Source organism: Parasteatoda tepidariorum, chromosome 4 (genome assembly GCF_982258835.1).
Source record: "Parasteatoda tepidariorum strain Cologne lab strain chromosome 4, Ptep-v5.0, whole genome shotgun sequence".
Lineage (NCBI taxonomy): Eukaryota > Metazoa > Arthropoda > Arachnida > Araneae > Theridiidae > Parasteatoda > Parasteatoda tepidariorum.
Window position 1 is genome coordinate 91,263,356 of NC_141758.1, and position 23,383 is coordinate 91,286,738.

The 23,383-nt window shown below is 28.8% G+C and overlaps 1 protein-coding gene across 1 annotated transcript in view; it reads left to right on the plus strand.

The window, feature by feature from the left end:
• The window catches only part of LOC107444534 (uncharacterized), a 399,483-nt gene that overhangs the window by 126,676 nt on the left and 249,424 nt on the right, over positions 1-23,383 (plus strand). Inside the window, exon 3 of the mRNA XM_043043210.3 lies at positions 17,696-17,760. The gene's annotated coding sequence lies outside the window, so the exon portion shown is untranslated. The remainder of the gene's footprint in view (positions 1-17,695; positions 17,761-23,383) is intronic.

Consider the following 23,383-nt stretch of genomic DNA (forward strand, 5'->3'; position numbering starts at 1 on the left):
AAGTTAGGAAACACTGCACTAAACTTAAATTAACTAATGTGATACTAACATTAGTTCTGGAAAAATGTATTACATGGGAACGTTATTACTACAATTGTAATTGCATGACTTTATTTATTTTGTTTTTGAGGTGACGCGTCTGGCATATTTTAATAAAGATAAGATAAGGCAGGCCATTTAGTTTTATTGTTATAAACATTTCATTATTTATATTGTTTAATATATAGGTCACTGGGAAATATGAGTTATCTTATTCTTCGACAAAGTCATGGATATTAATAAATATTCAATTATTAATCAATTTTTTTTCATAATTTTTTTACCAAACCTTTTTTTTAAATTCGCAATTTAAATTAACTCTTAAAATTATTATTATTTTATTATTATTATATCGGTTATTTTTTCAAGTTTGATATTCCAAGATTTCTCCGTCATCAAAATTTTCTTTAATTTTTTAAACGCATTAATATATCATTTTAAATGGAATTTAAAATATGTACGTTTTGAGTTTTTGAAAGGAAAGAATGAGCTTAGCGAGTAGTGAAAAGTATGAATTGAAAAACAATAATGACAGGAAACGCTGATTTATGCTTAGCGTTTTTTTTTTTAATAAGAAGTACTTAACAAGTAGAATACTACCCATTTTATTCTGCAGTTTGAATGAGGGAATATTAAAATTAATCAAAAGAAGAAGAAAAAAATGCTTCAACAAACTTCAAAAAGTAAATTAATAAGTCGTGCTTCATAACAATTGGATAATTTTCTTAGTCCAATAAACTCATTAAGAGGTCAAAGTTGACTTTAGGTTGGAGGGAAGATTATTAAAACTTGATAATATATTCTGCGTCTGCTGAAACAAGTTTGTAAAACACTGTCAATTTCATTCAAAAAGCATTCACGATAAAATTTTTTATAAATTTTTGTAACATTTTCACTGATTAAAAAAAAATTTAACTTTAAAAAAAATAAGTGCACAAATGGGTAGTTTAACTGTATGTTTTAAGAGAATTTTAAAAATACCTATAAAGGGTGAAGTTAAAGAACTTAACTATTTTGAACTATATTTCTGCGCATCAAATTTGGACGTTATCACACTTTTCAACAGTGTTGAAGAATAATAGCAAACAGTGCGCATGCGTCGTCATTGCATGCGTTGCTATGGCGACCGCTGCTGTTTGATAATTTTTTTCAGAATTCTTTTTTTCACTTTTAATTTTGTTATGCATTAAGTTGGTGAGTTTATTTTTGAGATATGGGACCAGAGAGATCCCATAAATACTTCTTGAGTTGTGAATTAAAAAGAATTTCATCATTTGAACGTTATTTTTCTTTTTACCGTTTAAATTAAGAATCAAAAATGCTAACTTACAGTTCAAACTGGATAGTATTCAGGTGAATGTCACAAATAAAGAGGGTTCCAAACTGATTGACATGGTCCCAAAGGTAAGAGTTGAAGCAAGAAAAAAAACGATGCCAAGGCCTAAACTTTACCGAGGCTGAAAATGCCAAAGAACGTAGATGGGAATACCTTAAGCTTTACACACAAACGAAAAAATTAAAGGATTCCGTTCGCAAACGCAAACATGAAGCCCGTTCCTCACAAAAGTACCAAAGTGGTTGACAGAATCGAACCCTACCAAAGAGCGAATGGTGGCTCTCTAAACCCCTTTCATGCAAATATGAGAACAGGGTGTTGATTACCAGTTAGGGATAAAAGGATCCATTGACAACGTACCGAATCACGCACAAGACCGTAGACTGTCTTCCAACCAATATAAATTATTCATTCACTATTCTTTTAAATTGAAAAAAAGCCTAGCTTTCAAATCCCATTTCATGTATGAATTTGTGAATCCGAAACGGGTGTATGATGCAGCTTAAAATCTCCATCAAACACCATTGTACCAATCCGAAAATATTAATATTGATCTCGATTGGCTGTTCAATGCCTGTTCACTCATCAAAAGAAATTTCACAGAATCTGTCTTAGCTGCATTCAAATATGTCTGCGAAATTATGTAGCGAACAGTTCACGATTAACAGTTGAAGTCCAAGATGAAAGCAAAAGTCCGAGATGTTCCAAGATAAAGTCCAAGAAGAAAACACGATAAAACTGCTTTTCTAAAAAAAAATTAGACAACAACCATTTTGCCAATGGGTAACCTGTGATTGTCTTGCGGCTATCACAATTTTTATTTATTTTCTGGAAAACTATTAATTTTTTTTTAATTTGGATATAAAAACACGTTTATTAATGTGTAATAGAAATTAAAAGGCGATTGCATTGCAATCCTGGGAGTTAAAGAGCGAACAGTTCAGGGAACAGATCTTCTAGATCCCTCTCTTCCAACTCAAAATCTTCCCATGTCAGCTGCCTGGACTACAGCCGTTGAAGTTAAACTATTTCTAGTAGGCCTATGGGATAAACCTTTAGATTAAGTTTTTGTGAAGGCCAGTGCGAAAAGTAAGCCCCTCTGCTAAAAATGTGTCTTTTCTAGTTGGCATACCAGCAGACAATTCTAGATTACGTGACAAGAGGAGTTCTCATGTTAGACAGACAGTAAATAAACTAGTTGTCGTAAGTTTTTTTTTTTTCAAGAAATATAAATTTGGTATAAATGGGTTAATGCCTGATATCAATCGAGACCATCCAAAACACAGCATATTTATACGCGTTTTTTTCTCTTACTTTATTTCCGAAACATTCACTATATAACAATTGATATACTAATTTATCCGGATAATAAAGTGTCAGATTTAAATTGTGTTTCTAACAAAGAGTAATACATCAGATTTCCTGTTTCTTCCACGAATTATAATGACATTTAACATAACAATTAAACTGAGATGTTCTTTAGTTTTGGCAATAAAATTCTTTTTTAAAAAAATTGCAGAACTGAGGTTTAATTACCTTACTGATAGAAAAGTGCTATACTAAAGAATACGATCTTTCCCATATATGAATACAATTCCATTTTATGTCCTGTTAAAACATCGAACTAAATCGTATTATTGTATTCTATCATCATCGACGATGATAGAATAGTAGACTTCCGCAATTTACTCATCATTTATTTTTTTCTTCTAATTTCGAGGATTATTTCTTATAGAGTGGGTAACGATAGCATTTTTAAAGATATGTGATTAAAGTAAGTATTAGGGAGGCGAATATATTTCTAATGGAACAAAAAGAGTTGTTCTATTTCTTATATTTTTCTTGCAGGTCATGTCATTTCTCAATTGAACTCTTCCGCGTTGAATGTTGCCAACACGGTTTGCGAATGTTTTCATTTTTGTTAAATCAAAACAACTCCAAGAGAGAGAAAAATTTTCTAATTATTTTCGAACATATAGCGGATAATATATCCAACATTCATGTTGGGATAATATTTTTATTTCAATCGTGTTGTTTGTTGAAATTGACTCCAAATTATACTACAATTTTATCAAATTCTTAGAAAGTACTTTTTTAAATAATATAGTAGTACCATTTTTATTTCAATGGAGTCACTTGTTGAAATTGATGACTCTGATTTTGAATTATACTAAATTTTTATAGAATTCTTAAAAAGTACTATTTCAAACATTGTAGTAATACTATTTTTATATCAATAGAGTCGATTGCTTAAATCTATAACTCTGACTTAGAATTAAAGCAAATTTTTATAGAATTCTTAAAAAGTACTATTTCAAACATTGTTGTAGTATTATTTTTATTTCAATGGAGTCGATTGCTTAAATCTATAACTCTGATTTAGATTTAAAGCAAATTTTTATAGAATTCTTAAAAAGTACTATTTCAGACATTGTAGTAGTACTATATTTATTTCAATGGAGTCGATTGTTTAAATCCATATTATACTAAATCGAATTATACTAAATTCTTAACGAATTTTTAAAAAGTACTATTTCAAACATTGTAGTAATACTATTTTTATATCAATGGAGTCGATTGTTTAAATCTATAACTCTGATTTAGAATTAAAGCAAATTTTTATAGAATTCTTAAAAAGTACTTTTTCAAACATTGTTGTAGTACTATTTTTATTTCAATGGAGTCGATTGCTTAAATCTATAACTCTGATTTAGAATTAAAGCAAATTTTTATAGAATTCTTAAAAAGTACTATTTCAAACATTGTTTTAGTACTATTTTTATTTCAATGGCGTCGCTTGTTAAAAATTATAACTTGGACTCCGATTATACCAAATTTTTTCTCAATGATTGCTGTTAAAAATAAATTCCACAACAATATTAATAAAATTTATTCAAATTATCCTATAAAGGTAAGCATATTTTTAGTACAGCTATACTATGCACTAGTCCAATAATAATTAGAAGTACTCAATTCACTGTGTAAAAATTAATATATTTTTTGAAAACATTGTTCTGTTTTTATGGTAATAGCTCTGAGATATTTGTATACTTATACATTAAACAAATACATATATTTGACCTGAATTATGTGATATTATTTACAAAAGTAACAGGTATTTTATGTTCAAAAAGTACACTCATCGAGTTAAAACAAAATCACGTTTCCTAATAAATCATTTGCGTGATTATAAATAGCAGTTGGAACATGTTACAACTGTGTAAAATTACAAATTCAGAACGGTTATACAGAAATTAATAAACGTTTAGTTTAAAGATATTTTTCCTTTTAAAATATGGTTTTAACTCAGAAAATGAAACCCTATAGATGTTATGCGCGTTGTTTATACAACACCACTTCCCTGTAGTGTCATTATTTTTTATAACTTCCTTAAAGTTAATTGGAAATAGTAAAAGTTGATTTTATTGCTAATTGGTTGGTAGAAACGTCCTAAAAATGAGATTTTGTTGCAAAAGTTTACTAAACGGGTTGTCCTAAAAGGGCAGATCAATTTTCTGATAAGAAGAAATAATGTATCGTGAAGGAGCATTAATTGTATATTTACTTATTAGAAATAAAAAACGAAGTTAGTGATTCTTGTATAGAAATAGCAAATTTAGTTCACGAATAACTTTTTTAAAAAATTACAAAAACTAACTTTCGAAAAAAGTAATAATTAAACTACGTTTTTATCAGCTTCATTGAAGGCGAAACTACTTTTTTGTTGTGTATAAATCTTAAGAATATGCTAATCTATATATTTATTTATCTTACGTGGCACCAAAAAAGGGGTATATTTCTAGCTATAATGGCAACACTATAGTCATGTATAATAATTAATTCTGTTAGGTTATCTTAATAATAATTTACGTACTGTGAACTAATTAGCCATGCGTTAAATATTTGTTCAGATTCATTTTGTTAGGTTGTCTTAAATCATAATTAAATAGTGTAAAATTATTAGCCATCATTAAATATTTGTTTAGATTCGTTCTGTTAGGTTAAATAACAATTTAAGTAATGTAAAATAATTAGACTTCCGTTAAGTATTTTATTAGTTTCATTCTGTTAGGTTGTCTTAAATAATAATTTAAAGTAATGGGAAATAATTAACCATGCGTTAAATATTTATTTAAATTCATTCTGGTAAGTTAAATAATAATTTAAGTAGTGTGAAATAATTAGACATCCGTTATGTATTTTAAAATACTTATCGCATAGCTAATTATTTAAAGTAATTTGAAATAATTAGCTATGCGATAAGTATTTGGTTAAACTCCTTTTGTTAGGTTGTCTTAAATAATAATTTAAGTAATCTATACATATAATAAAAATAAAATAAAGAATTCGTGTGGTGTGTGTCTGTACACTGGATTGCGGGTATACCGTAAGCTTGAAAAATACAACATTTAACGTAAAGTTAACTAAGTACAATTGTAAACAAATTACAAAGTCTAATTTTTTTCCTTTTAATTCAGAGACATTTAAGAAATCACTGTCTTAGCGGAAGCCATTGCTTTTAAAATGAACTATAGACGATTCAGTTTTGTCTCATATTTAAAAGATAACATTTTTGACCCCAATGATAATTAATTTTGGTAAGTATTATTAATTGGAATAAAATAATAAGTTATATATTTAAAGGCATCATTAGAAATGTTACTAATTCGTTTAAGGGAGCTTAAGAAATTGCAAACTACTACCGATGTCAATTATTTTTAACTAATTTTGGTAATGGTTACTGATTGAAATTAAAAAAAACTATGAAGTAAAAAGTAAAACTAATGGAGATAATGTACTTACTCGTTTCTGGGAACCATAAATGATGCTTAATTTGGGTAATAGGCACTACTGGCATCATGGTAATTGGGGCAGATTAAGAGGTACCAAATATACTTTTATTTTAAAGTATTTCATTAGCAACTTTCATACTGATTATAGTAACACCAATGTTGTACATTTTTGTAATAGATTTTTTACGGCCCCCTCGCAGATATAAGTACAGAAAAAAGTTGCTTGATTGTGGTAAATGTTAAAAATCATGAGTTGCCTCGAGCAAGAGCTTTATGCCAGATAATATTGAACACAGTTAATCTTTATTTTGATTGGATAAACTACTAAATACGTGTTTTGATATATCTATTAACACAAAGCAACCGATAAGTGCAACAAACAGTTATAAGCAAATCAATAAGCATTAGAATTATTTTAGCTTTATTGTTTGTGTCGGTACTTGTTTGAAAATTTTGTGCACGATTTTGGTATGTTTTTCAATACTGATTAATTTATGCTTACTCTTTCACCCCTTCCGAAGAACTGGTGGTCAAATACTAACTAATAAACACACGATAATTTGCACTCAAAAAATAGCAGATGTTTCAACGGTGAAAATTATAAGGCCAATAAAAGAGCGATAATGCTTAAATTCTGAATATCTTATATTTCAAACACTTCCCAGTTTTTTCCCAACATGAACTTCTTTAATTTACAAGCCTGAAGCATTAGATTAGCAATTCAATATAGAGATCAAAGGCAATTACACACATACTTATTAAGTCTAAAATTAAAACATACAGACTGTTTAATTTTCATGTGAATTAAATATTGGTTGCTTTACGATACAGCATATTGCTGTTAATCATGAGAAATTATTAAATTATGGAGAAATAAAAAGTTCTTTACATCAATGTCCCTTTTAACCAACAATGGTTGGTAGTTAGAAAAATCAGGTTAATATTTATTAATCCCATTCGAAATAATAGGTAATAAATACAGCACGGGACTAGTAATTCCGCATTTTAATTTTTTATTCAATAACTTATCAACTTTCCCATGGTATCTTTATTATGTATCATTATAATTTTAATCACGATTTCTAAGGGAACTTAACTCTTTGACGCAAAAACGAAATTTCAAAAAAATTATGATGTTCTGTGAGCTTAAGCCTTTGATGCAGAATTTTTATTAAACATATTTTTCAATATTTTGTGTTAATGCAGGTCAAAATAAGGTGAAAATATTATGGTTATCATTTTAATAATTTACGGTTATGAAATGCAACATGGAACACCGGTGACTTTTTCTGCATTAAATGTAAAAATTTTCCAAACACGGCTAACTTTCAAACAATAATCTACTCGTATCTATATATATATTTCTCTTACACGGCGATAAAAAAAGCCTCATTACAACTCTCCGAATGGCAACGTTAGAAAATCAACCAATAATTGCCGCAAAAAATGTCACATGCCAAATCTAGGTTGGGTGGCTCAACATATAGCGCTTCTAAAAACGGAAACTGAAATAACCAGAGTGTAAAATATTATGTGCTTATGCGCATCGTATTTTTTGTTAAATAATTTATTTATTATATATCAGTTTATAGATGTTAACGAGAAGAGTTTTGTGGTTGCTATGGTGACTAATTAGAAGGTAAATTGTTTTTTTGAGTGAGTGTGAGATTTGTTTTTTGAAACTGCGATGCTGTAATTTTATTGTTTAGTTAATAAACCTTCCTTTTATATTAAACGTGTTAGTAGTTTCCTTAATTATTTGATTCGAAGTCCTTGGAGTTTTATTTGAGGACAGTTTATTTTGTATTTTTTGACAAGAGAGAGCATTCTCACCAAACGAGATTTCTTCCGAAATTCAATGTTTTGTTTATGCAGGGTTTTTCCATTGCAATTTCTCTTATTTAAATTTTTAATATACTTAATTATAGCCAAAATTTTAACCTTTTTAAAGAGATATCAGTTTTAGAAATTTTATCTTAAGATTTTATACTATAGCACATTTCTAATAGGTTTAACGAATTACATGTCATTTATTTGAATTCAAATTTATTTTAATGACTTAGTATTTACTAAAAAGATGTAATTTTTTTTAAAAAAAAAAGTTGTTATATGGATTTGAATGATTGTTTTGAATTCTTAGAATTTTGTGCATTTGCAATGTACCTAAGTTAGTAGCGAGCGAAGCGAGCTTGGTTTGCGAAGCAAACCATATAAGATTGCGCAGCAACTTTCGGGGGTTGGCGAGCGTTAGCGAGCAGGGGGCACAGCCCACTAGTATTATATAAAACGCTAATACGTATGTATCAATAAAACCGATGATATTTCTTTTCTCGCGTTGGCAACAGTTTTCATTTTTAATTGATAGGATTCGGCGCGCAAGAGCACGTAGTGAGCATCATATGGCTAATCTATATTATATAAAACGCTAATACGTTTTAATTGATAGACTTCGGCGCACAAGAGCACGTAGTGAGCATCATATGTCTAATCGGGTGAATTCTCACCGAATTATCAAAAAAATTCTCACAAAATTATCTTCATCGAAGCCGATGCTTTACATCCGGCGTTCAGTACTATTTCATATTGTTTTACAACACATGGTTTAGCCCTCTGGTGGGAAGGACTTTAAAACAAAACTTAAAACAGTTACTTTTCTCAACAACTGAAATTTAGAATAGCGTGATTAAGAAAAATATGCGAACTGTTTGCAATTTCAAATTAATATTGAAATGCACAGGTTTAGAATTTTCTACATTGAAAAGTTTTCGGAACTTCAGTGTTCAGAAAAGTATACAAAAGCTAGACGTTAAGAACGTATACAATGAGCGAGCATCGGATTGCGAAGCAATCCGAAATGAACTGCGAAAGCAGTTTCGGGGGTTGGCGAGCGCCAGCGAGCAGGGGGCGAAGCCTCCTAGTTGTTTTAAATTTGCAGTTATTTAGATCTAAGAGAGACAGTTATTTACCATTGAAATTTCTTTAGTTTACAAAATCAATTTTTGATACCTTTTTGAATATGAATGAAAAAAAAATTCAAACTACTTTTTTTTTATTTTATATTTTAGTACAAATATAGTTCTAATAATCTGACCGATATTTTTTAGTGACTATTAAACTGTTTTTATAATTAAAAGTACCAAATTATATATTTGCTTGTAATTCAAGCGTCAAAAAAAAATATACGAAAGAGACACCTGTTTGGCAAGAAAATATCGCAACTTTATAACCTGCAAGATCAGACAGAACTTCTTCCTCAATTATGAAAGTTTGTGCTGCAATTTTGACAGTTTTATGCAATTTAAAGTAAACGTATGCTTTTTAAAATAATTATTAAGCTTAGACTCAAAGAATATAGCATTCAGACACTGCTACTTTTATTTTGCTCAAATAAAAATTGGGACACAGTATATTGGGATTAGGCGTGAGAAATTATTAAATTATGGTGAAATAAAAAGCGCTTTGCATAAATGTCCTTGGTAACTAACAATGCTTGATAGTTAGAGGAATCAGGTTAATATATATAAACTCCATTCGAAATAATTGACGATAAATCCAGCACTTACACAAAAACTAGTTAATTCCTGTGGTTTAATTTTTTATTTAAGAACTTTCCACCGCTTCCCACCATATCTTTGCTATATCTTCCCATGGTTTAAATCACGCTTCTTAACTGAACTTAAAGAAAAGATAATTTTGATAAAACTGAATATTCTAGATTGGCAAGAAAATGTCGTAACCTTTTAATCTTTGGTGTCAGCTAGCACCAAATGCGGGCTGCTTGTGGTATAATTTTGACAAATAATTTTCACCCTGCACACAAAAGGTATTAAATCATTTTGTTGCTTTCTGCGATGAAAAAAATAAAACAACAACAAAAACACTCTCACCTTCAAGTTCAGTGGGATTTTAGCACGATTGCGATAATGGTCAAGTTCTTTAAGGGAATGTATATGAATTATGAATTTCTATGACTTCCATAGTGCGTAGCGTTTTTAAAAAGTGATTGAAGGCGCTTATTTTCGATTTTCGTTATTTAAAAGCCCTTAAAGGTGCTTTTTTCCATTGGGTGTTTTTAAAAAGTGCTTAATTTTCCCTTTTCGAAAAATAGATTTTTTTCTTTACCATGTCGATTTTCGCCGCGTGTCATGCAAAAGCGTGCTTTTCACATTGTTCTATTCAACGTTTTCACAATTCATTCAACCACAATCCATTTCGGCGTACCATCGGTCCATAGCGTATGAAAGCGCCAATCATTTTACATGTTTGATAAAATACAGTACACTCTCGATTATCCGTGCATGGATTATCCGGTTTGCGGATTATCCGTGCTCATTCCAGAGTCACACAAAAAATATAAAGAGAAACATTTTCAGGATTAAGAAAATTTGATTCGTAAAGTTATAACACTACCAAAATTTTGGAAGCAATATTCGTTATTGGATTGCGGTATGTGGAATATCAGCAGCATGGTCAAAGGTAAAATCGTCTACATTATCACGATCTTGGAGAAAGATCATATCGCTTGATGAACAATCTTCCTCAGATGTTCAAGAAAAATATGATAACAGTATTCCAGAACAATCAAAAAAAGTTTAAGGTTTCGAAATTCTTGATGAAGAAAATTTCAAAGATTGGTTTCAAACTGATGCATGTGAGCCAGACTTCCAGTATTTAACAAATGAAGACATCGTTATGTTGTTAAATCAAATAATGATGATAGTAACTGATGCAGAAGATATAGTAATCGAGGGAAATACAGTTTCTCATTCTGCTGCTGTGTAAAAACTCTATTAGATTATATGGGAGGATTTGATTACGGTGACATTACTGCGGTTCGTAAAATACGTGTATCGATATATGGCGAAGACGCATTACACACTTTTTTAAAAGGAAACATTCATAATTTGATGTTATACAGCATGCAAATGTCAGTAATTTTTATATTTTTTTGTACTGATATTGATTTTTTTTTAATAAAAGGAGTTTTCGGATTATCCGTGTTTTTCGATTGTCCGTGTGACCTGTCTCGGTGATTAACCCGGATAATCGGGAGTGCACTGTACTTGGGAGTCAGCATATGCGTCGACTTAGCTTGTTTGGATGAGATTATTGCACTCTCATGTGCAACTCTGCTGCATTTTACAAGCCGGTTTCGATTAGATTATTGCACTCTCATGTGCATTTCTGTTGCATTTTACAAGCTGGGTTCAATTAGATTAATGCACTCTCATGTGCAATTCTGCTGCATTTTACTAGCTGGGTTCGATTTGTTCATAGCACTCTCATGCGCAACTCTGCTGCATTTTACAAGCTGGGTTCGATTAGATTATTGCACTTTGTGTGCAACTCTTCTGCATTTTACAAGCTGGGTTCGATTAGATTATTGCACTATCATGTGCATTTCTGCTGCATTTTACAAGCTGGGTTCGATTAGATTAATGCACTCTCATGGGCAACTCTGCTGCATTTTACAAGCTGGGCTCGATTAGATTAATGCACTCTCATGGGCAACTCTGCTGCATTTTGCAAGATATTCTCAGTCTCAGACTTCATTTTCCATCCTCTGATATCGAACCGAAAAATCTCTCGATCATTTTACAATGGCTAATATAAACAAGAAAAGAGTTCTTTGTCAGAAACTAGTCATTTTATCATGATCATGTAAAGTCATTGAAAATTATTTTGCATTTTGTTAATGTATATTGTGCTTTAAAATGTTTTTTGAGTGCTTAAAAGGTGCTTATTTTTTGTTGAAAGATTTGGCTACGCACCCTGACATCGTAAATTTACTTATTTCACTCTTAACCAATCGGAATAAAACGGAATTAATCTCAAAAGAATGTAAATTAGTAATGAATAATTTAATGACCTGTTTATAAATATGTATTTATTTCACTTCTTTGTTTGTTAATGAATAAATTGGAATCGGAATGAGTTGATCGCAAAACAATATTAATAAGTAACGGAACATTTCCAAATGTAAGTCACGTTTGTTTAGAGGAATGTATAATAAGTGCAATTCTTTCGCTTCTTAATTTGACTATAAACGAATTGAAATTAAAAGAATTAATCGCGAAGTAATGTTTAACTGCTTTCTTATCCTACTTCGTGCCTTGTAGTTGATTTAAGAAGCTATTTATAGCAGATGTGAAGTTGATGGTTTTTGAATAACAATAACAAATTCTAATCAACTACGGAACTTTCTATCTTCTCTCTTTAAAAATTTTATTTGAAATTCTTGTTACACATTTTAAGATAAACTTCATATAAAATCAAACATAATAATTAGTGCTGTGACTATATAAACTTAATATTTACACTAGTACTTAATATATGCACGCAATATTTTACTTATTATTGTATCGTGCGTTGTTTTTTTAATTTTATTTATGTATATCGTTGTTTTAAATTTTAACTGCTTTTAATTGGCATACAAAAGTATCATATCATATTTTTCATACACTGTATCATATATAGTATGATATTATCAAATTTTCCATATTGTATCATAATATGATACAATAGTATCATATTTTTCATATTGTGTCATAATATGATACAATAGTATCATATCATGATACAATAATACCATATGTTCATGAAATATAAAATGCATATAGCCTGAGTATCAGTAGGAGTGAAAAATAAATATCAGATATAAACGTAATTTTTTACTCCCATAAAAAATTTTTAGCCATTGTTTTAAAAAATAGTTAAACAATACTCTAAATTTTTAGCGTATCTGTAAATCTCAGTTTCCTTAGTCCAAACAAAATATTTTTCTATCCTTTTTTTTTGCTGGAACTAAATTTAAAATAATATCATATAAATAAAATTTATTTACTAATTTTATAAAAAAAATTTTTTTTTTCAACTTTTGAATTTTTGAACCCCAAATAAATTTACGAAAACATTCAGTATTGTTTTCTTTAAAAAAAAAACAACGTTATTTAATCTATTTGAAATAGTTTAAGTTGGAAAAATTTTACCTACTATGTGATCCCTAAGTTATAAAACTATAAAATGTGTAATTTTTGTTTACTTTTCTTACATGTTTTGGTAAAAAGTACGCTTAGTATTTTTCCTTTTTTCAAAAATTGCAATTTTTTTGCGTACTTCGATGTCTATGTCTTCTATACTTCAATGGCTAAAATTTATATATTTTTCTTTTCTGAACTTTTTTAGTAACGTTCCTTATTATTTCATCGTAGACCAAACTTTTATTTCTTAAAATGAGACAATGAAAAAAAAATATTTTCAAAACACGTCTTTAGTTTCATATGATAATGCAAAATGTGCCTTTGGGAGAAAAAAAAAACAAATAAATTCTTTTTTATTTTTTACTGTTCATGATCTTAATAACATTCAATTAACGCCACGCACCCAAACAAACAAAAGCATACATCAAAAAGCGAAAAAATAACAGTAATTAGAATTCTATATATGTTATTATTACTCACAATTTCTCAATTACTTTGCTTCAGGTTTAGTTTCCATATTGCCGCGTTATCTGACGTATTATAGCACTTTCCGTTTCTTGACTTTAAACAATTCATTCAGTCCATTTCTGAAATTCGGGAACATTGACGAAAAATTAACATTTTGCGGACTGCAATTTAGAAATTCTGCAAAAAAAAAATATGGAAGAATTACTTTTAAAAAAAATTCCCCAGCACCGTTATTTTTGTTAAAAGAAACATGACTTGTTTCCTCTAAATCAATAACAAAAAAAATTTTCAATTAGATTCATACGGGTTATCAATTATATACCCGCCAGTGACGTCATTGTAGGTAAATCGTGGCATTTGTCGATTCAGAAACCAATCAGGTTCGAACACGCGCGTGACGTCGCTTATAGGCGTCCAATTAAACCTGATTTAAATCGCGTGGTTAGGCCTAATCACTTTTCTTCTTTTCGTGTTTCAAGCATTCAATTGTAAATAACAGTATTAAATTTCAAAAGGTAATAAAATACAATTAAAACTAGTGAATTTTAAAATCTAAACTCCAAAGGGTCGTAAAACACAAATAAAAGTACTAAAGTTTTACATCATAACAAATTACTAGTAAAAGTGTGTATATTTTGTACTTGTAGCATTACTGTCTTTAAAAAACATTAACAGTTAAAATTAACTACAACCGTTACACGTTTAATGTTGACTGATATTCTCATCAGATGGAACTTTTTTCATTAATGCCATATTTGCATATCCCCTAAACAACCAGCAGTCACTAACATTGCATTTTAAGGATAAGGTCAAGTTTTCGAAAATTCTTTTTCGTGTCTGTTTATAAAACGGAGAAAGAATATGAAAAGGAGGTTCTTTAGTTTGGCGACCAGGGTGGTCTAAAATAACTAAACTGGTAGAGAGAGATTATTGGCTTGGGATCTCTTTTGGGTTTCTTTCGGCTTTGTTGCATATCCCGGATTTGGATCATTACTGGTAAAATATATATTTCTAAGCGAAAAGCAAATAAAACTTAAAAATCGTAAGAATTCAATTATTTTCAAATTATTATTTTATTTGCATGGGGAAAATATATGTATGAGGTCTTTATTACAGTATAGCTGCTTCGGGTAAACAAATTGATTGAGCTCGATTCAAAACTTCCCCTTTCGTGCAAATTTCTTTGAATCTTATATAGGGTTATTTTGATTTCAAAAATATATAATTTTCTATGATCAAACGCGGCGTACTTTCAATTCAAAATTGGTGAAATTGAAATTAAAGAGCGGAGAAGTTTACAGTTGACTGAATTTTCAAAACGTAAATAAATAAATAAAATAAATCATAAAATTAACTCACATTTATCACAATAATAAAATAAACTCAAGCATAATATTTTTTTTCCTTTTTAAAAATCGTATAAACTTAATGAGTATAGATGATTTCCGAAAAATTTAGAAATCTGTACAATAAAAAAGAAACATAATTTTCTTTTGCTTTTATAACCTAATTTACTTTAATTGAATTAATAAATAATTCTTTATGTTTTTTATATCTTGCGTAAGAATTATTTAAAAACAGCGTCAAATTGTTTAATTAAAAAATAAAATGAAAATTTGAATAACATATTCATATCCAAAGAGTACTGTCCAGGAGATAAATTATATACGAAATAATATACTGTATACGAAATAGCGTATTATGTACGACATAATATATTATATACTAAATGTATTATGTACAAAATAATATATTATATACTAAATAATGTATTTTGTTCGAAATAATATATTATATACTAAATAATGTATTATGTACGAAATAATACATTATATACTAAATAATGTATTATATACGATATAATATATTATATACGAAGTAATATATTTTATACGAAATAACATATTACATACGAAATGATATATTATATATGAAATAATATCTTATATACAAAATAATGTACTAATAATATATAAAAAATAATATATAAAAAATAATATATAATAAAATTATGTATACAGAGTAAAATGACATACTGCAATAATATATTATATATAAAATAAAGTATATTATATACGAAATAATATATTATATACGAATACTTTCTTGAAATTTACAGAAAAGAATTTAAGAAAAATGAAATATGTACTTAAGGCAATATATTTATTCATTATTATACTTAAGACAGTATATTTATTCATAAATACAATATTAATACAGATACTTACTCTCTATTAAGAGTAAGAAAAATCACAATTGCATTAAAAACACAAGAAATTTCATACTTTATGAACTGTCAATTTCAAATTTTTTCCAGTCGTAAGTTTTATACTTTTACCTTCATCCTAACATCACATAGATAATATTAATATTTCATCATACAAGTTATAAATTTAATCTAAATAGGCATTGGAGATTGTAGGGATTTTTTTATAGATATAGTACAGAAATATTTGGGAGTCTAAGCACTCTAAAAGTTATTCCCGTTAAGGTATATAAGTCGACGCATGTGTTTTACTGTTAAAACTTTTGGCTTGATATTAATTTAATTTTTTGCATGATATTGAACAGCAATATAATGCAAATTTTCTGCAACCTCAATTCAGTGCTAAGTTGAAACATTTTATCGCACAAATTTACTGCAACCCCGATGCGGTACTATGTTGAGCGATTTTATCACGCAAATTGTACTGCAACCTTAATACAGTGTTAAGTTGAATCCTTTTTATCTTTCAAACATGTTGCATAAATAAATTTACCGAATTTTCCTGCATTCTATAGTATTATGCAATTACGGTGATTTTGCACTATTTTATCAAATTAACCATTTTTTTAACTTCGATTGCGCACTACTATAATTTAACTTGAAGGAAAGCAATGTTTAGTTCAATGCACTGTTAAAAGAGCGCTGAACAGAGGAAAAACCTTTTACAATCAATTATGTTTCGCTCAAATTAGCGAGTTAAGGTTTCAAGTGTAGAAAAATGTGAATTCAGATAAACTAAAACTAAACCGTCAAGCTTCAAATGCCGAAATTTTTCTTGCCATAATTTTTTTACATTTTGGAGAAACAAATCAGTGTGTGAAGCTACATGGTTTACTTTTAGTTTTAATGAATTTTTCTATCGTGCAAATTGTACTGCAACCTTAATACGGTGGTGCTAAGTTGAACCATTTTATCGTGCAAATCGAACTGTAACCATAAAACGGTTCTAAAATGGTACCATTTTATCGTGCAAATCGAACTGAAACCATAAAATGGTGCTAAGATAATAACATTTTATCGTGCAAATCAAATTGAAACTATAAAATGGTGCTAAAATGGTACCTTTTTATAGTGCAAATCGAACGGCAACCTTAAAACGATGCTAGGATGGTACCATTCTATCGTGCAAATCGAACTGCAACCTTAAAACGGTGCTAAGTTGAACCATTTTATCGTGCAAATCGAACTGAAATAGTAAAACGGTGCTAAGATACCATTTTATCGTGCAAATCGTACTGTGACCTTAATACTGTGCTCGGTAGAATCCTTTCATCTTATCTATCCGTAAACTTTAATTTACGAATTGAGTTGAAACAAAATTTATTAAGGAAGATTTTAGTACAGTATAGCGTCGTCTAAAGGATGCAGAATTTCTATTTTCTGATATTAAGTTTCAAAGCAACGATATTATGGTTCAACAAGAACTAATTTTTCTGAAAGTGTACTGTGTAATATACATTCAAATGCAAAAAAAAAGTCTATTTAAAAAAAATATATTACAGTGTTTTTATCTTTTAAATAAAATCCGCTCAAAGGTTATTGCACATCTTGACTGAGAGATTTCCTAGAACAGTGGGATTTAATAACAGGTATTTAATCCCATAAATAGCTCCAAAATTTAGAGCTAACTCCAAAACTTCCCCGCTAATCACAAACCATTTAAAACAATAAAAATTACCTATAACTTCTATACAAAACTTCGCGTGCGTTCTTTGAAATGTTTCTTGATTTCAAAACTACAAATTGCGTCCACAAAATTATATCTTTTTTTATTATTTTAATAGATTGTACTAATAAACCCGCACTTTTTCAGGTTATCGTGTCTTAAGTGATTTCCATAGTCCACGACTCCATGTTTCTTATGGCTTCTGCGTACAGGTAATTAAAACACGTTCTTTTTGATCTTTAACCGTAGGTTGATGTACCCTTTAACCTTTTGTACGTGATGTTGGTTTTCTTAAGTTCAATACACCATTAGATTCACGATTTGTGTAATAAATCCCTTTATTCACCATTTAATAATCTTCTATTTGGCAAATTGAGGTAACGCGATTAGTAGTTCCTTATTTGTATGATTTTTTACTGCTTTTTTATAGAGAGTGGATTTTTTTATGAATTGGGAAAATAATAAAAAAAAAAGGGTGCCCGATTTATAGATTCTATTACGAATAGATCACGTTTGTGCTGTATGAATCTTTGTATCTTTTTTTTTTTTTTTTAGAAAAAAGGCGGATATATTAGTGTTAATTAGAATGCTTAAAATTGTTCTTACGAACCAGATATAGCTTTTAATTACTGTTTTTTGACGATATATTTTCTTTTTTGACTTATCAAATAATACAAATTGAAACCGGATTTCATAAAACTAGAACTTCCAAATAATTACTGCTGATTAACATTTAATTTACGAAATCAGCCAAATAAAACCTACTTTCTCTATAAACATATTTTTTAACACGTGCACATCTTTTATGAATAAACTTTTTTCAACAGACTTAGATTCAGTTTGAGCTAAATATAAAAAGTAGTAGTATTATGAAAAATTTACCTCGATAGTTTAGTCAAGAAACCTGTTGAAAGTGTAGTCTATATATTGTTTATCTTATTTCCAACGTATATCGGTATGTTTCTGGAACTTTTTAAGCGGATTGAAAACTTTTTACAAACAAGTTTAATCAAGAAACCTGTTGAAAGTTTAGTCTATTTATTCTTTATCTAATTTCCAACGTATATCGGTATGTTTCTGGAACTTTTTAAGCGGATTGAAAACTTTTTACAAACAAGTTTAGTCAAGAAACCTGTTGAAAGTTTAGTCTATTTATTGTTTATTGTTATTGTCGTATATCGGTATATTTCTGGAACTTTTTAAACGGACTGAAAACTTCCTACAAGCATTATGAATTTCATTTATCCAATGATAATAATAAAGAAAAATATTCATTAACTATTGTGTGTGATTTCATTTAATAAAGTTTTGAATTTGAACAATTGGATCATCTTTTTATATATATAAAGGTTTTTGTATTTGAAAATCTCAAAAAAGTTTAATTTTTAAAAGAAGTGGTTAAAAACATTAACCCTTTAATGGGCCCTTTATTTCTAGTAAAGGTAAATTAAAGTATTTTTGGAATTGAAATTGTTTTAAGAACAGTAACTGATATAAAAAAATAACTAATTTAGTTTATAAAAATGCCATTTTTTTGGTGGTAAATATATTTAACATGACCTATTAGGAACTTACTGACTTTTATTTTTCTTTATTTATAAAATAAATTCCTTAAATGCTACAAACTTCAAAAGGAATTATGTATTTTGTAACTTTTATACGTTTTTTAAAAGTGACAAATGGCTACGAATTTTATTCAAACTCACTTCAAGAAAGCGGAAGTTATTGAAAAATGGAAACCTAAATTAAAAGTGGTAAAACGTGGTGGTAAGTATGCTTACCACGACCTTGAAAAGGGTTAAAAAGCCGAAAAGAAAATAATGAAAAGATATAATCTCTTTATCAGCTCATACGATTACATATTTATTTTTTAAAAATGTTAATTTTCCAAAATCATTAAAATTGTATTATTAAATATCAGCCTTATCAATTATAAACTTTAAACTATCCAGTATATCATTACTACCTTGCGCACATCCATTTTCGGGCCAATCCATAGTAATTAGCAAAGTAAACGCGCTTCAGTACTGCAGTGAAAATGCGCCATAAAATATCCCTCTATTAACGCTTCTAAACCTCTTTGCGCTTCTGTTTTCATATTTTGTAATCTAGAAATTTTTTTACGAAAATACTTTAAATCATTCTTGAAAGATTCCGGTGCGTAAAAGTTCGTTTGAATTCGCTACTTACTTTATAGATTTCGTTTTGTGTTTTGTTTGTACTTTCTTCACATTTAATCTTTTTTGCTGGATATATTTTTTACTTAATGTGCTCGATTTTCTTTTCAATTTTTTGAGTGCTCCTGTCAATATTTTGTTGATATATTTCGATTAGTCTACATTGATACAATATTAGAAAGCACTCCTTTTTGCGGATATAATCGTGTGAGCTGATGCAGAGATTTTATATTTTCATTTTTTTTTTTTTAACATTTCTTAAATGTATTTTTAAAAAATATTTTATTTTAATGATTTTTCTTCTTCTCTTTTCATTAAATCTTTATTATTTTTTATGTTTTCTCTATATTTTTAACTTATTTTATGAGTTCTATATACTTGCAGCTTATGCGCAGTAAATAAAGCATTCTAATTTTCTTCATTTTTCACTTTTTATCCTTCTTGTCTTTATAATATATATATATATATATACCTCCACCACCACCCTCCATCTATAACAATGGGCTCGCCTAGGGTTTCATGGTTTCTCACCCAGGAACAATGTTTTCATGGGGCACATTAGGACCCATAATCCTCATAGAACAATCCCTGACGTCTGTAAGCTACTTGAACATAGTTGCAGACCAGATTCACCCATTCATGGCAACAGTTTTTCCAGTGGGGGATGGTGTTTACCAACAGGATAATGCATTATGTCATAAGGGTCGAATCGGCGTAGATTGGTTCGATGAACATTCCAGTGACTTTCAAGTCATGTCTTGGCTCCCAAATTCACCTGACCTTAATCCAATCGAGCATTTGTGGTCCTTCTTCAAAAATCAAATTCGTGCTGCCACGCTACTCAGGGATTGCAGGACCAGTTGGTGAGCGCTTGGTATCAGATACCTCAGACTACCTATCAGCACCTTGTGGAATCAACGCGGCGGGTGCTAGCAGATTTGAGGGCTAAAGGTTGTCCTACATGTTATTAGTAGGGTGGTCATAATGTAATGGCTCTTCGGTATATATATATATGTGTGTGTGTGTGTGTGTGTATATATATATATATATATATATATATATATATATATATATATATATATATATATATATATATATATATATATATATGTATATATGTATATAAATATATATGTATATAAATATATAAATATATATATAATATATATATAATATGCATCATCATGTAACAATTTCAATAAATATTTTTCTAAAACTTTCACCTGCTTTCCTACCTTGCTCGGTAGCTAAAACTAGAATTAAAAGAAACTTAGATATCGATTTTCAAAGCTTTTTAAATTACCTCTGCAGAAATAACATCAAAAAACCAAATTTCCAGTTTTTTGCAGGCTAATTTATCTCATTTATATGCATTTTGCTACACCCAACCCTACTAAGGAGCAATAGCATCACAAAGGATGTTCTAAACATGGATCCGAACTGGAACAATTAATCTTCAAATGAACAATACGTCAGTCATACAGATCTTTTTCTTTACCGCATCTTCTATTTTTCCTAGAAACTTCTCTTAGAATTTTATAGTTTCCTTTATGGATAACGTTTATTTATAAAATTTAAATGGAACACCTATAATTTGAAGATAGGGTCAGTTACCTCGGTAGAAATATATACTATAGTTTTTAAAATTATAAAATTTGAAAAGCTTTTTTCAATATTTACTATTTTTGTAAACGTTAATCATTGTTAATTCTGTGATGAAAGTAAGTTAAATAGCTATTGACACACATTCAACAGAATACTAGGGATTACATTTTCAATTGTTGAAACAGAAAACTATTTAAACGGTTCTGAATAAAATATTTATGTGATGTTTCATATAGTTTTTACGACATACTTACGAGAAAGTAATAGTTTTAAATCTGAATAATTAAATTTGATTTAGGGCTGCGCTGTCATTTAACTCGCATTTTATAAGTTATAGACAACTTTATAATTTAATTTCAATAAAAAGCTTCGTTCATAACTTACACTTCATTCAACGTTGTTTTTCTTATTCCTCAGAAGTCAATATTTTTTATTTATAAATATTGCCGCAAAGAATAATTCGTTACAAATTATTATACAGTTATTTTAGTTATGTGTAAGAACATTATGTAAATATGTGAATCTTAAAATCTGCGATTACCTGAATTTAAGGAATAATTATCCCTACTAGAAAAAAAATTAACCTATAGAAATATGGATTTTGTAACTTGGCAAAAAAATAATAAATAAGAAGTAATTTTACTCGATAACAAGATTGATAACAGTTCAAATAAGAAACGATTTTTTTAAAAGAAAAAATAAATATATGTGCAAAGAATTATATCTGGCAGCATCTAGCTAATAAAATAAAGAATTCGTGAAAGAAAAAAGTTTTATACATCATTGAATAAATATATATTTTTTTTTACATTTTAGTACAAGTATAATTTCGATTATTCAACAGATTTTTGTTAGTAACTATTAGACTGTTTTTCATAATTTGAAAATATTAAGATATGTTTTTGCTTATACTTAAAGCGTCAAAAATTGTATATAAAAAAGACACCGGTGTCCAATCTTCGTTAAAAGAGGTTAATAATTCATTGTAAATAATGCCTAACTCTTTTTTTTTAACTTAATACTTCGTATTTAAACTTAAAATAAATGTGTTGATGTAAGTTAATAATATTATTTTTTCATCAGATTATTGACAAGAACATCCATTTTTTTAATGACATGAATTCCAAAAAGATATTTGGGCATGTATAATGTCGATTAACATGCCATAAATTTTGAAATTTCTCGAGTCTTGTTATAAATGTAATGTTTCTAAAAAAAAATTTTTTTTTAAGCCCGCTACCAGATAAGAGAGCACTAAAAGTAATTGTAAAAATATTTCTAAGCTTGTGAGTTCTCTGGTATGAGGGGTGACTTGAATAAACTTAAAGGAGGAAAAAGTCTTTTGAAAAGAACAGGTGAGATTACTATGTGTCCTCTAAGTATTGGAGATAAATGGTTAAACGCTTTTAGCACAATAGTGGTGTCACACCAAGTACCATGAAATATGCGCATCATTGTACTGCAGCGGATTAGGTACCTGATCTGAAGCAGCTTACGCGTATTTTTTGGATGAATAGTTGAGTTTTTTTTAAAAAAAAAAAATATTTTTTATAACTCTTAACGAATAGCAATAAAAAGTCTTTTTTCGGAAGTATTTGTCACTTAATTTAATAAATATGCTTTTTTATTATTCATCTTCATTTTGTCCAATTCTTAAAAGAAAGACAATGCTCTAATTCATATTATGTAACAGTGCGCCAAAAAAATACCCGACCACCCTGAATAGTTTTTGATCTAATAATCGGATCTGCATGTTGTAAAGTTCAATCTTAATGGTTTGAAAGCGTGACCTCAAATATGCTAATTAATTAGTGCAGACAATATTATAAGTTACGAAATCAGACGCAAAAACGTACTTTCTTTGGATAAACGTACCTTTTTATTCAACGAATTCAAAATGTTGACACCCAAACTATAGGGGGTAACTGCGATCTGTGAAATATGGTCAAAAAAGCGATCCAAATTTTGGACCCCTTAATGTTAATCTTACTTTTTGCATATTCAGCCATATCTCGAGAACCTTTTAAGCGAATTGAAAAAATTTCATACACAG